The sequence below is a fragment of the Anser anser genome (genome assembly GCF_964211835.1).
Source record: "Anser anser genome assembly, chromosome: 1".
NCBI classification, from domain to species: domain Eukaryota; kingdom Metazoa; phylum Chordata; class Aves; order Anseriformes; family Anatidae; genus Anser; species Anser anser.
This window is the reverse complement of record NC_139720.1, coordinates 32,184,389-32,200,531: the sequence shown is the minus strand read 5'-3', so window position 1 is coordinate 32,200,531 and position 16,143 is coordinate 32,184,389.

Sequence of the window (16,143 nt, the reverse complement as noted above, 5' to 3'; positions counted from 1 at the left end):
GAAAGGATAGAGAACTTCAGAAGATTAAAAAAAAAAAAAAGATTTGGCAGATGAGATTGGGAATATTGGTAGAAGAGAAATCAGCTTCAGAATAAGAGATAAAAGGGAGCAAAACAAGGTCAACCAAAAACCAACAACCACAATCGTCTTTAACATCAGTTCCCCTCCCCATTTAAAGAAGGCTTGTATAGGAAGTGAGTGATTTTATGTATCGCAGGGAAGGTTTGCTTTTCACATTCAACTCTGAACTCAGTTATATGATTTTCTCAGGTGCTGAACTTCACAGTAACATGGAAAAGGTGGATGCAAGGCTCAGGGTGTTTTTTTGTTTTTGTTTTTGTTTTTTTTTAATAAAGCCAAGAATGACTTCCCAGTCCATCCTTCACTTCACCAATTATTTTATCAATTATTGTTCTAAGAGCTCTTTGGCCAATTAACGTCTTCCAGACCTAATGATGCTCCCGAAAACCAATATCTCTTAAACTTATATCCTTGCACTCCTGCCAATCCTTCCCCCATGGGATTTTTACTTCTCAGGACTTTCTCTGTTTTTTCCACCTGCCTGAATGATTCTTATCTCTATTCACTTGACCGTGGATAAGATTTCTGCTGAGGGCTTCTTCTTCATTCATCACTTCCTGTTTGTTCTTCTGTCTGTGATGGAGGTTTCCTCCTTAGGTTTCCAACTCTCTCAAATGAACAAATTTCTGTTCTGGTTTGTTGATGTTGTTTGTTTGTTTTATATTTTTTTCTTTTATTTTAATATGCTGACATCCAGTCTTCAGGCTGGCTTCAGGGTGTCTCACTGTAACTACACTCTACCCACAAGATGCTTTTTTTTTTTTTAAAGAAATTGCTTTCCAGCTATGCCATTTATTTACTTATTCTGTCCAATTGATTTTCCACTTTTCTCTTCATTAACTTCATTTAATATCTAAATAAGGGACTAGGTTTACAACTAAAGGAGATTTTATTCATTCGGGTTCTTTTCCCTTCAGTCAGCTGCTAAAAACGTGAGAGGTTCAATTATCTTCTGTCACATTTAGCCCATCTATTTTTAAATTTTTAATTAACCAGAAACATATAAAATGTTCAAAAAAAATGGACACAAGTCTGGCAGCTGAGGTGAGCAACTAATAATAAAAGTTCATCCTATGTTTTGTTCTAAAATTTCTTGTATTAATAATGAATAAGGAACAAGAAATCCATTCTAAAATTTGCGGCCTGGAAATCTTCCTCTGCCGTCTCTGTTTCTCTCTCTTCTTGCAATATAATTGTTTCAGTTCCTTGTCATAATATGAACAAGTTAAATCGAATTCACTAAGATGATTAAAATATATATGGTCATCATTAACTGAATTATAGCAAAAAACAAGCAATGAATCACATAGGCTAATGTTTGCTGCCATGTTTGATGACAGATGTATCATACTTAGGCTTCTGCTGGTGAGAGAGGCCAACAAACTACATTTCAAATGCCCAGATGTATTCCTTTGTGAGAATACTCAAGCACCAGTTTTATCCTTGCCTCCAGTCCAAGTGATGAATGTTGTTCATTGATTTTTTAAAAAGATGCATTTCATGCCATAGTGTTATGATACGCAGTATTTTTTGATGTTTCTCTCTTAAAAGGTTTATTAGCTATCCCATTATTTTCTTCTTTCTTTCTTTCTTCTTTCCCCCCTGCTTTTCAAGGGTATAAGAGTTCACGATGGAAATCAGCTGATGTTTGGCAGAAAATTCTCATTTTAGAATCAGAGCTTTATTTCTAAAATAGAAAACAACATGGTGGGGAATTTCAGTATCATTTAATATATTTTACTTTGTTTAGAAATAAACATTAACTGATTGTCCCTTTTAACAAGAATAAGAAAACCAGCAGATGGTTATTCCATATTTTGATTCATATTTCTGGAGTTCCTTACTCAGGCTGTTCCCAAGTGTTCATATTTCTTACTAGTACCACTGCATCTGAATACTGATTTCAGGAAACTGCATTTCAACTCAAAGAAAAGAATCACAGGAGGGAACCGAGAGACTCAGAGGAGCCTCAGTAGACTGCTATCATTTACTTGGCATGAATGGTTTGTCAAGAAACAGGCAAGTCATATGAAGCAAACCAGCCACCTTGCTGAGGAGAAATCCCACACGACTGATCATTCATTCTTACCAGTTCCCCAGCCTATTTTTCTCATCCAGAGACTGTGGGTCAGGTTTCACTTAGTAAAAGTACTGCTGATCCTATTAATTTTCAAATAGTGTCACAACAGAATGGAAGCAGTAGGAGATGAGAACTCACAGCTCATGGAAAGTAGTCAAAAGCAAAAACAAAAACAAACAAAAAAAAAACAGTTCCTTAAAGAAGCTGTGATAAAGGCATTATCACGGACTACCACAAAGAGGGGTAAAATGAAGAGTGGAATAAGAGCCCAAGTTAACCAAACCATGAATTCGTCAACTGTGTTAAAACAGAAAAAGAAAAAAGGAACCTAGGTCAGCTTGCTAAGTGTGGTTAGCACAGAGGGATAGAGGCAAAATCAAAAGGTCAGCCAATCAAATGGGAAATAGTAATGAGTTTTGTGTGAGTGACAAGGAAGCGGGAGTATATTCATGGGAAGTTTAAAACCAGGGAGTCGCTCGGTCCATGCGACAGAGATGTCTGACTCCTGGTGGAATCCATCTCCACGAGTAAAGTCAACTGCAGCACGAGCAACAGAGTATGGAAGCTGCATCTGGGAAAGAAGGGGTTAGGGAATACTTAGGTAGATGTTAGGTAGATGTTTTTAACATGGCTGGGCCTCCCAGAGTACACAGAGACCCGGGGCAATTTTAGCAGTTGTCTTTGAGAATTTGTGCTTGCAAACTTACACTCAAATTCTGTTTTAAAAAGTAATGGAGCTGGGGAATTTTAGACCTGTGGTTAAAAACAATCCTGGAATAAAGTTATTGAGTAAGGAGGTGAAAAGTAAAAAAATCAATACAGACTGTAATGAGTCTGATGTCTGTCTATACAAGGGTATAGATTTTACAAGTGAAAGAGAGCTGCTAGATATTGTTTGACTTCATTAAGATGTGTGATATTGTGACATACTGACAGCATGGTCCAAACGCTACTGCTATAATCTGAGTAAAATTTATTTTGGCAAACCAGTCTCAGGAGCTCACAGACAAACTGATGAGACGTATGGAGCAGGGTTCTGCAGAGGTCTGTCATAAATGCAGTACTGTTCAGTGCTCTCTTTAAAACCGTGGATGGCAGAATGGGGAATCTGCTTGTAAAACTTATGAATAGTGAGCATCACGTAGGACACCAGCTGTCTTGGCTTTTCATCTGATACTGCTGAATATTGAATGGACATAAGAATAGCTCTTCCTTCCCTGGCTGTGCCTGATCTAATCAGTTACCTCTGATGACCTCTGCGAGTACCTTCTGCTCAGCCCTTGCTTCTCCCCGTGGTTCTGCCAGCCTGGCAGAGGTTTCTGCCCTCCTCTTGTCACTGTGACTGCATGAACCGAAGTGACCTGTGCCCAGGGCTTTGTGTCTTTGTCCTGCGGGGACATCAGCAAGATGATCAGTAACTAAGCAGCATCTCCAAAGCAGAATATTTTAATAAAGGCTTTTCAGATAAAAAATGTGACTAACCCCCTAAATCTGGTTTTATATACCTGACTATTTTTTCTTGGCTGATCTACATTTACATACCTGACTATATTTTCCTGGCTGATCTACATTTTTAGTAGATTATGTATTTCTTTCCCAGAGAATGATGGGTCTGGTAATGTTTGGGCCAATAACTCTTTGTTTCAGGAAGAGATCCTTTAAAGCTGGCTGGTTTTTTGTTTGTTTGTTTTTGTTGTTGTTTTGGTTTCTTTTGTGTGTGTGTGTAATTTTTTTTTGTTTGGGATTATTATTATTAGTGAGTTTACTTATTATTAATAATAATTATTATTAATAGTAATAATTATTATTAATGATAATTACATTAACAATAATCATTATTTGATCTCTGGAGTCCCTGTCTGGCAAAACAAGACTCTCTTGTCCTTGGAGGCATGTTATAAGATCTTTAAAGCTAATAATCGTCCTCTGTCTTTCAAGGTTATGTTGAAGCCTGGGGCCATAGACTTCTTCCTGCTGGTATTTCCCACAGCTCCCAACAAGCTCCATTACGCCTTTAACTGTGGTGCAAGTATCAATAACCTCCCATCACTAACAAGGTCAAATACTGAATTTATAAAATACTTCAGTCTTCTTAGATCGAGGGCAATCCTACGTTAATCTGCGTTTATACTCCATTCCAGCAACAGCCTGGTGCTCTGGTGAAGTGGTGGGGGAGGCATCCCTTGCCAACGTAGTGAATGCCAAAGCTGAAATACAAATTCCTAGGGCTTGGCCGAGTCCAACCTCTTCAGCCTGATGGCATGGAGTTTAGCAGCATGTGGGGAAAAGAATGAGAAACGGACTCTTAAGCACAAATGAGTGACAAAATTGGAAAAAAGGGTCCTAAAATGTGTTCTTACACTGTAAGATTTCTTGTTAATTGGAAGAGAGACTAGGCTATGGGACCATCATTTAATGAGGAGGTTATGGCAAGCAATTTCCATTAGACACCAAGAGAGAGTAAACCTGGGTGAGATGTTGGTCATGTTCATTACATTTCTTATCTAATTGTGTGATGCTATCAAGCCCTACTCACTGGAAAACCAGCCACTCTCATTATGTATGGAATCGTGGTGCTAAATAACAATGTGGTTAGATTAGAAGAGCCAACGTTTTAACAATTTTGCAGCCTTCCCCTTATGTTTGCAGGGCAGTAAGATGAAAATTTCCAGGTCCTACTCTGATAGATCACAGCTTATAATTATAGTCACGTTGCATGGGAACGTGGGCACACTGCTGGCTAGATTAGAGAAAGAGACAGACAAGATCGAAACCTCCCTGTTATTTTTTTTCCTCTCTTGAGTGTGCTAACGTGCCTATTTTAGGAATGTTGATGAGAATGTCGTCATACTTTTTCTCATCTCCTCACTTTTATAGCTCTGAAGGTTTTAGTCGTTTTGCTTTGTTTCACTTTTAATAAATTTCTCTTTTGTTTGACCCTTATCTATTTCCACCGCATTTGTTTGACTGCACGATACTCCTTTTCTTCCCTCACCAGCCCGAGCTCTCCACCCCCTCCAGTGCTGTCTCCACCTCCCTCCCTGGAGGCAGCCCCTGTCATTATCACCTCTCCTTCACTCCTCTCTTCCCTGACACGAGCGAGAAGCTCGATGACACACAGTTTCCTGCTTAAGAGGAGGCTGTTCATCACCAGCATGCATTTATTTAATAACCCCCTCTCAGGCTTGCAGTTTACTGTGGAAATTATGGGAGCAAAAATCAAGCAGTGTTTCAAGGAGTGGTGAAGTAGTGCTGGGGGTTGACCTGCCATCTCTGGGTCTTGCTCATCAGGGGTGGCAGCACCATGGACTAAAGGGCTGTGGGTCACAGTCTGACAAAGCACTAAACCAGACTTTTGAACCCCTTGCACCAGATCAAAATATTGCAGAAACATAATGAAAAACACTGATCCAGTATAAAGTCACTCCAGAAGGTTAACTCCTCCAAAATGAGGTTATGCTTTTGCTGACTGGCCTATGTATTTTCTTTCCACATGGGTTTTATTATACCTCTCACATCTGTCCATGCATCTTTTTTTTTGGTCAGTTCTTTGCCTGCTTATAGCTGCTTTGCCCAAGAGAAAAGGTGGCTCCTCAAAACGTAGACATTTGGCCTTGTCGCTCCACTTCCTGCAGTTACTGCCACTGGGTCCCTGCAGCCGTCACCTTGGGCCTTGCCTTACACCAGAGGTCTCCGCTGCCGCGGTAGCCAGCAGCAGCACTGCCACCCATACAGACCCCATCGAAGGCCATAGAAATGTCATTTGTGTTCAGTCCTATTAGCTGTGATCCTAAGCAGGTCCCAGAAGACATCTGCTAAGGCTCTGGGGAGAAAAGGCTGGGCAGCAGTCCCTGACTGCCAAAATGGTCACAGATAAGGAATATAGCACCATTGCCTCGTGCTTGCTTAAGGAGAGGAATCAGAAGGACTTGGGTTAGTGGAGCATCTCACCGAGGCTTTGAAGAGAGCCTATAAAAAAACAAAAAATATTAATATATTGTGCAGTGCTGGGGGATGCCCTGGTTGTACCAGAGTGAGCTTGGCTGCAGCCAGTGTGAGAGTGGGGATGTAGCTCCTGAGTACAGCAGGGGCCTGGTGGTACAGCCCCAAGCCTCCCTTCCCCTCCTCTGGAGAAGGGCATCCGTCTGCCATGGTGCTTTGCTTCCTTTTCATGGCAAGTGGTATTTCTGGGGCACGCTGCCAAGCACCAGGGGTTTCTGGAAGGGCTGTCCAGTCTCCTCAGCTCCTGCACCCTGACCTTTCCACAGCAGAGATGCTCCCTTCTGGGAGCTCCCTGGTCCATCCCACCTCAGCAGCTTTGATCATGACCATGTCCCATCCCCATCCCTTTGGTGGCTGAAAGACTACTTCTAAGCACTTTGGTTTTGCTTGTTTCTTCTCTCAAAACCTTTCCCACTGAATAGTTTCTAAAGTGATGGCAGACACGTTCACACATCTCACACACGCCTGGAGCTGTTTATTACCATCGAAAAATGTTTTGGCAGAGGATGGACACAGAACCAACCTTGCTGCCCATCCTTTGTCAGTTTTCAATGATCACATATATTTAACTCAAGTGATACTGGAACTAAGGTGATGGTTTTCTGGTGAACACTAAACCTACTGAGGCACCTTTGTGACCATGATGTGTTCTTGTTAATAACTTCTTTTATTATGTGTTTAATTCCACCTGAAACATAGTTTAGGTACCTTATGTCCGATTATTTACACAAAAGTAAGAACTGCACAGCTGACTTTTAAAAAAGTTACCCCAGCACCCCCAGGTCCTTTTAATGTCTCAGTAGAAAACATTTTCCAAACATTGACCTCAGCTTAGAATCAGCCAGGCCTTCTCAAGATACTGAGTAAATGTATTTAGACAATGCAGACACAATAGTTGCCCACAGGAAGATTGACTGAAATGCTGTCTCCCAAGTCGTGTTGTGCTTATCCCTAACCTCCGAGGAGAGAGAGAGATGAAGAGAGATGTAGTTTCATCCACGTATCCTACTCCATACCTGTTATTACTCGTGACAAGAGAAACTGCAAGGGGAAAAACGCTGAATGTGCACTTCTAAGAGACAGATGCCCCGGAGCAAGAGAAACACAAAGCAGCTCCCACAGGAGAAGAATAGGATTAACAATCTTGATTGTTTTATAATGACCTCTGGTATGTTTTTCCTGTTATGAGGCAAAAAGGAGCTGTTTGCTTCACATAAAAAAAAATGTAGAATCTATCTGTGCTAAAAGGTAAAGAGTGGAGCATAAATAGGTCTGAAATTGAGAGGATGAGTAGGGAAAGAGTTCTGCATGGATTTACCTAGGCATGCTTTAACAATACACTAAGGAAAAAAAAAAAAAAAGCTGAGTTTGAAGCGATTTTTAAATATCTATCGTTTCTGAAGCATATGTATTGTTTTAAATATTAAAGAAAACAGATTCCAACTCTATAGAGGGGCAAGCCAATGGAAGACAGACTAAAAATACTAAGCTAAAAAGGGCAGAAGAAGTTGTAAGTAGCATAAGTTATCTTATAATATTGTATTTTTCCCAGTATAGAGATTGTGGTCAACATGTTCTTCTCCAAGAGTTGTTCATGCTGCACGTAATCTGTCAGAGCTGTGGGCTGCCACCAGAGATGGCAGCCTTCCTCCCTTCATGTCCCCCCTCCCACGTCTGTTCCTGTTCTCCTTGCATCGCATAGAGGGATTATGCAGCTTCAGGGTGAATCAGCTGCACTGATCCAACAGAAAATGAGTGTGTTTTTGGTGGGAGTTTTCTCTGGGCTGACCCAAGAGAACTGACCTGGAGGTAGATGTGGAGGAAGGGGGAGGAAACTGGTGAGTGTGTGGGCAGTGACCCGTTTACTTCTGCCAGCAACATTGCTGTCTGGCTGTCTTAGTCTCAAAACTGGAAAAGCACACAAGGAATGCTGTACTCCACCAATATGCTGCTGGACCAACAGCAAAAGTCTGGGGGAGGAGGAAGTGACAATAAAATGTAACGAGACACGGAGTTCTGAGGGCTTGTAATGCTAAAGCATATGGGTATTTGGAGCATGGGAAACCACTGCCTCGGATCTCTTTGGAGAGCAGGAGGAGCAGGACTCATGCATCTTCTGTAACCTGGTGACCGAGGAGAGTTTTTACTGAGAAAATTAAAATCTCACTTAGCTTCGACCAAGAAACATTAATTGTTTTCTCCTTTGCTGCTGTTCTCATATTTGCTGTTGATCACAATCTAGCAGATGATGTGCTGTGAAAGGTGGAGGCAGCATAAAATGCCTTGCTGAATAATTGATCACCAGCCCTCCAGGCTATGTCCATGGATGAATGCATATGCCAGTTAGGATGACTGTGTCCCCAGTTAATGCTCTTAATTGACAAACACTTGATCTGAATTAAAATTGTATGTTTAAAGACATCTTATTTATGTCAGAAGGGTTTTCATATTTTGCAAGTTTTCTTGTGCATTTTTCTGATTAAATGCAGGCACCCTTAGGCCCTTTTATTCTATGACATTGAGAAATGGGTGTCTTTTTTAAAAACAGTGGTGTAAATCTTGATCGCACTAAATCAATGGGAAAGCTCCCGCTCACCTTCCTGCTGTGCTTTTTCATCCAGTGTGTGTTGCCACCAACGTGTTAGAGCTCCCACATTTTCTTAATAGGAATTAGGGTACCAAATAAAAGCCAATGTATCAGTGCCCTGCATCTCACCCACAAAGGCAACATGAAGCGGTAAAGGGTAGGAGGGATATTGAACTCCGCTGGGAGCAAAGAGCAGAGATTTCCCACCTTTAAGCCCACTCTACAGATTTCTTAGCCCTTCACAAGAATCACAGGAATGTAATACATTTTACCTGAAAATTGCTCTAATACCTAAACGCCCCAAAATTTTAATGTCTGATGTTATGCACGTATTGTCTTCTGGAATTTACTTCAGACTCTGGAAGCAAAAATGAATCTGGAGAAAATAAAAGAGATGGAAAAAAGTCAGCATTTGTAGTGCCAAATGGTATCACTCTATGTGAGCTCTTCTCTCTGCATCCTACCTCCTCCCAGATTCTTCATTGTTGCTGCTCCTGAAATGCGCTGGGTCTGGCTCTCAGAGGCCCTAGGCCATTCTCTTGCCTGCTGCCTTTGGGAGGATTAATAGTTATTTGGAGCCAGCTGCCTGGATTTTCTCCCCATGTGACCGTTCACACAGTCTCATCCAAACTCAGTCATATTTGTTTTACATTTGCTATGATAAGCAGATTTATTATTTCCTATATGAATTGTTAAACATGACCTTGTAAGTCCAAAGTTAACATGAATTGTAAAAGGAGATAAAATCAAAACTCACCATCAATCATTTTATTTTTCAGTTATTTCAAAAGCATTTTTTACTCTTCTTTCACGTCAGAACCTGGTGCAAAGCATATACAGGTGTGTCTACACACATCACACCTACTGCATGCAACCCTCTACATTACAGGAATATTAATTGGGATATAAGGGCCAAGGTGAAGGTTTTGAACGCTAGAAAGTGGCAAGTTTAAGATCCCCTCATTGCTCCTTTTCATCTGTATTCTGTGCACAGCAAGAGAGAGATCCCATGGAGGAGCAGTGCGTGCTGATACTGCATAATGTGCTTTGCATAGGGGACCAAGTCAAGGTCGTACCACTGGCATTGCCTAACTTTTGGGTAGATGACTTTGCTACCCATGTACTACCCTTCTTATGTAGCTTCATTTCTTTTTTACACAAACTTCAAGTTTATTTTAAGGTAGGAAACAACCATTTCATGTGTATCCCAGGCTATGGACAGATACTTTTTCCAGAGCCAGCTGTGTTCGGGTGCAGAGTTATCCTCCCCACAGGTTCCTGGTCACCACCCCTATCCCAGGAAAACTTCCCATGTCCCAGCACCCACCAGCTGACCCGCTGGCTGGTCAGAGAGATACCCCTCCAGCTTAAACAGGGCGAGCACTCCTGCTATGCCTGAGGAACCCAAACAACAGAAGAACAGTGGTCATTTTTTATTTATTTATTTTATTTTTATTTTTCACTTCTAAAGCTATGTAGGTGCTCTTGTGACAAAGGAAAGGCATTTTGCTTGGAAAATATCACAGACTCCAAGTAACTGTGCAACTTCTCAACTAAAAGATAACGATTTTTCAAGGCAAGGATGGATAAAGCCCTGAGCCACCCAGTCTGGCTTCAAAGCTGGCTCTGCTTTGAGCAGGAGGTTGGGCTAGAGATCTCCTGAGGTCCCTTCCAACTTGAATTATCCTGTGATCCTGTGATTTTTTTAAAGTCAAAAATAGCCGGGTATAGGTTTGCAGTCACTAGCGCTATAAAGCAGATGCAAACCATTAGCACCTTGGAGAACTGGAGAATGGTCGGGAGGGCTCCCGTTAGGGCTGAGGCAATCAGGTGCCTGGCGGCCGTGGAGGGATGCCCTCTGCTCTGTCACCCTTTCTGCTTTCTCGTCACTGCTCACCTGTCCCCACGCTGTGTCAGGTCCACTGGCTGAGCTGTGGAAAGCCGGGTTAGAGAGCCCACCTGGCTCACCGCTGGGGCAGACAGCGCCAAAGGCAATAACGTGGGAAAAGGCCAGGGCTGGCCCCAGGAGAGCAGTGCCTTAGCTTCTCATGTCAGCCAGCTGTGGGACCAGTACCGCTTTATGATCGTAGGCTAATGCAGATGTGTCGAGTCACCGTCTGTGTCAGTTCTCCCGCTATCACCTCTAATGATTTAATATAGGGTCTGATCCTTCAGCACTGCAACCCCCTGATGCAGACTGGTCTCTGTGCCTCCATCTTGCAATGTGCAGGGCAAGCGTTCAGCCTGTACGTGGCAGGGATCGAGTCCTGTAACTGCGAGATACTGCGTACATGTCTGCTATTAACTATACGGTAAGCCAAAAGCAGCTCCTCTGCTGGCCAGCGTGCTGCGTGTCTGGAGGCCTCTCCATCTTCTGATTGTGGGTCAGATTTGTGTCCTTTCTGATTACGTTGATAATTTTCTGGAGTGATTTTTAGTGCCTTATTGCTAGGGCTACCTTATTATATCTTTTCCCTCAAACGTAACAGAAAAGAACGATTATTTAAAATTTATTATTTCTCCTGGCATAGAAGAAGAGCAAGCTGGAGAATATTTTGTACTTCATCAGTTAAACATTTACAATAGTAAAGTGAAGCGGTGGTTTTCCTTTTGGCTTTCAGCAGCACATGCAGAACTGTGCAATGATTAGCTTCATATGAAATCAGTGTGAAAGAACAACAGTATTTTTAAGAAGCTGTCAGTGGCTTATCTCACAGCTGGCACCTATTAATACAGTGAGTAATTTCTGCAAACCTAGATAGGCTCCAAAATTAACACTATCCATTAAGAAAGACCATGGAGTCCTATAATTGTGTCAGAATATTTTGGCTGGCAATAAACAAATCATTTTAATGTTTTTTTTCACATCCATTAATGGAGGTTTCTAACCAGAAAAACTGTAAATTTATCTATTTATAATACAACTTAATCCATACATACTTTAACATCATCAAGAAAAATAACATTTTTTCCTATTATTTACACGTCAGTATTTTTTGTGGGAACTCACCCATCTGACACTATTTTCTGTTAATATGCCATGCTAATATGTGCTTTCACCCAACCTTCTCAGACTGTTCAGAAGTGACACAATTACTTCAGACTCAGCAGTGCAGCAATAAATGACAAACTGTCCTCTATCTTGTTTTTGCACACCCACAGAAAACTTCTTCCCTGCAGTTGTTCTCAGAAGACTTGAGATTCCATCTGCTTGTTTTATTTTCCAGGCGGAAAAGAAAAAAAAAAAACACAAAACTACACACACACAAACAATATAAAACTGAAAAGTCTGTATCCATTTAAACCTCTTCAAAACCCAGAGGGAATGCTTTGGTTTAAGCAGAGTCACTGAAGATTTACAATGACAGACAGACAAGAACTCAAAATCTTGGCCAAAGGCTGAGTTAGGATCACATTCAAGCAGCCTGGAAGCTGGGCTAAGCAAGAAAGAGCTTGGGCCCACTGCTTATTCCAGTGCAAACACATAATACTAACTTGAAATTAAGTCTGTCAATCCATTCAGGCAGTAAATTTGACTCTGTTAACTACCAAGAAAAGGTTCTTCAGCTGGGACACTGGGGGAGTATTGAATACTACGCCCCAGTGCTCAGTTGCTAGTTAGGCAGGAAGGCAGGCTGGAGAAAAGGAGAGTATTGCCAGGATTCTGAGGATTTAGGTGTTAAAAGGGCAGCCTGCAATAATAATAATAATAATAATAATAATAATAATAATAATAATAATAATAATAACAAAAAAAAGCCATAACAGCTTCTCTAACTTAGGTCGTTTGCTGAAAGCACCAAAAGATGACAACAACTGCAAGTTACTCGACACATAACAGCTAATAACATTGATTTTTTCTGAAAACATAATTTAATCTTTCTAAGGGGACTTCAATATAAAAGCTAGCAGATGTTACTGGTGTTCTGGAGTAACGTATCTGGGCATCCCAGCTGAAGACCGCTTTTTTCCCTAGTACAGCAATAAGCAATCACCCCAACGCAGCCGAAACGTGCGGTGTATGACTGGCTTTTCCGACTGCTCTGGCTTGGTTTGATTTCAAACAAAAAGAAAGTGAATGAGCACCCCTATTTGAATGTTCAAACTACTTTACGTGCAATAGAAAAAATAACCAACAGCTAATACGTAGTTTGCTACCCTACATATAACATTTGGTTGCTTCTTTAAAAAAGAAAAAAAAAAAAAGGTTTTAAAACGTATATCTAATAAAGTAACTTCATATCTGATAGCTTTTCCAACATATATATGTATACATACATATGTTTGTGCTGACTTACTTTGTATATTACAATGTGTGTCTGACATTTGTTGACTTTTGGAAGGCTCCTGGAATCAGAATATGACCCCTCTTCCTCGCCAATTAAAAATGAAATAAAACGGCAGACAACAAAAGGAAAATTTCACCCACATCATCTTCTGGAGCTGAGTGTCTCTTTCTTTTAACTCCCCGGCTTTCCCGCTGTCCAGGTACAGCTGCAGCACACTCGTATTATCACTGATGCTCCTGCTGTTCATCTTTATGCGGGTAACATTGGCTTTACAACACTTCCCACCTTTGATAGCACTGGAACCAGACATTTCGGGGTTGCTTGTGAACTCAGAGGTTTTGTGTAGCAGCACCATTCACCAGCACATCTAAGACATCGTGATCGGCCTGGCCAGAAATCATTGTTCCAAGCTCTTCGCTGAGGACTTCAAACCGAAGTGGCAGCACGCTGTGAGAGATCATCCTGCCTGGGCCTGCTCTGCCAATCCTTTCTACACCTTCTGAACATCGGGAAAAGCTTATATAATCGGTGTTATCTCCACCAGAGGTGATTTTAGTCACATTTCCAGACCTTGAATGTGCTGCGAGGAACACAGAGTACTGGTGCGTTTCTAGTGCGTGTCTTCTTACGGAGATCTGAGTGAACGCTTCAATACTTAACACTTCTCTGCTTCACACACATCAAAGGTTCAAGACCCATTCTTATGGATTGCGTTACATCACCTACGCTTTGAGTACAGCACTTTTTGAGACAACTTACAGGTACAACATTTAAAATAATTTTTACAAGAAATGTAAAACAAATTTTAAAATTCAGTTACTTTAGAAATGTGCCATTTGCCAGTCTTTTATCTCACTTCTCTGTGCAGTAATGCAAAAATGTAGGACCGTTCAGATTTGCTGTAGGGTTCAAGCTCCTGAAATCCCACGTATAGGCTGCAGCTGGAGGACATACATTGACAGTATGTTATTAACAACTGGCATAGTAATTTCTGTAAGCAATAAGCAGATGCACATCTATATCTGGATGTACAACATCAGAGATAACAAAGCCAAGTGCCACCCTTCCTCACTCCCTGATTTGCATGGTACAGCTTAATTGGGCAAAATCAGTCGGGGACACTGGCCTCATCTGGCAATAGTTCTCTCTGGCAGCACACACAATTATCACCCGGTCCCCAGTGTCACTCTTCTAAAGGACCCCTGTGCCTGGCTGCCAGTCAATTAATGATCAGGTTTGTCATGTCTCTTTGGCCAGTGATACTTCCCCCAGTAATGCAAAGCAGCTGTAGGCCCGGCCTAGTTTATGGCTATGTTGTGTTTGCTTTCCATTGCCGCGTAGCAGCATAAAACAGCAAGCATATGCTGATAAACATGTCTTAAACCACCAAATACTATTTCAATTGAGCCAAGATTCTTCATATGTATCTTTAGTTTATGACAGATATTGTGCCACCGTTCATGTATCTTCTTACTGGGTTTCATCTCTGGTTTTCTTGTTAAATGTTTGTATGTAAAAACCTTTTAAATAAACTCTCCGACAAACATCAATGTTAAATTGGAGTTTATGTTCCTGATCACTGATTTCACTGAAAGTACCCCCAGAGCAGATATGAAGTGCACCCAGTAATGGCTACCAGCCCCGAAGTCTAGATTCCCATTTTCACCGATTTTATCATATCTGCAACTGGTGAACTGAATGTCACATCTTGAATGGACAATACCCAAGGGACTAAGCGTAAATAAGTATTCTCACACTGAAGTCTGCTAGCTATTGCAGGTTGATAACTCAAATGTCAGGTTGCTTTGAATTATAAATGGGATAGTCTGTTTTATTTCTGTACTATCTTATACTTTGATCTATGGATTACAACGCTTCTTAAGAGATACAAATCTGCTGCACATATAGGCACAGAGAGAGAAACTCTTAGAAGGTGTTAGTCTTTTCCATTAATGTTGATGAAAGCGGGCTGTTTGCTTTCCATTACAAAGTGTTTAGTTTACAGAACCTTGTATTCAGACTACCAATTAGTCATGCATATCAAGGTAATCTGATGATTGAAGACTTCTGTGTGTCGATCCCTTGTCCCAGTCAAACCAACTAAAAACTCCCAGTGGTTGGTCCATTACCAGCATGATACACTGAACTTTAAACTATGTCATATTGCTCTTTGAAGCCATATCTTCCTTTGACTGCTACAGTGTGTAAAATGAAAACTGGGAGGATGACACTGTGGTACCCAACTAATTGTATAGCTTCAAAGATTACAGATTAAGTAGATTTGCTTTGGAAGATTAGCCTATCAATAATGCCAGTATTAATGAAAATAATACCCTTCTAACTTTCTTCCAGAACTAGTCTGCCTGCCTTTTTCCTCATATCTAAGAAAAAGTTTTCAAACATCAAGAATTCCATATTCCAAATTCCATTTAAATAATTTATTATCGATGCTGTTTCAAATGCTTGCTTTTGTAGCATTCCGCATTTTCCCTGCTTTGTAAGGATCTTACGATGCCCTTTATTCTTTAAGACTAATCCAAAGAGCTCTATATCCTTGAGCGTTCTGGTCTGTCAGAATGATACCTTATCCTGGCAAATCTCCAGCTGGTATTTCATTTATTTTTAAACAATAGAAACTATTACGATTTTGAACTCCCTTCTCTTAATTCTCATCACACAACCCCAAGCCCACAGCCTAACTCAAACACGACCTTCCCACAACACTGTTTGAAGTCAAGGGATAGTTGGCTTTTGGACATGCCATCAAATTAGAAACTGTGATCTAAAAGCTACAACTTGAATAAACCTCAGTTTGGCAGACCAGGGAGATTATGATTCATGCTTTAATTTTATCTGTCAGGTGCTATTGCAAAGCTATTCTGGCTAGCATCCCAGGCAAATTCTTAAGAAGATAGAACACAGCTCTTCGAACGTGTACACTTTTTAGACTTCTAAGCACTACAACCTCTCTTGTATTTGACCTCCTGAGGTTACTAACAGAACCCAAGTCGATCAATCATTTCCTGCCACTGTCTTGTGAGGTACTTTTTTGTTATGTCTACTATATATTTTGTTATCTTCTTTTAGTTACACAGGGACAGATT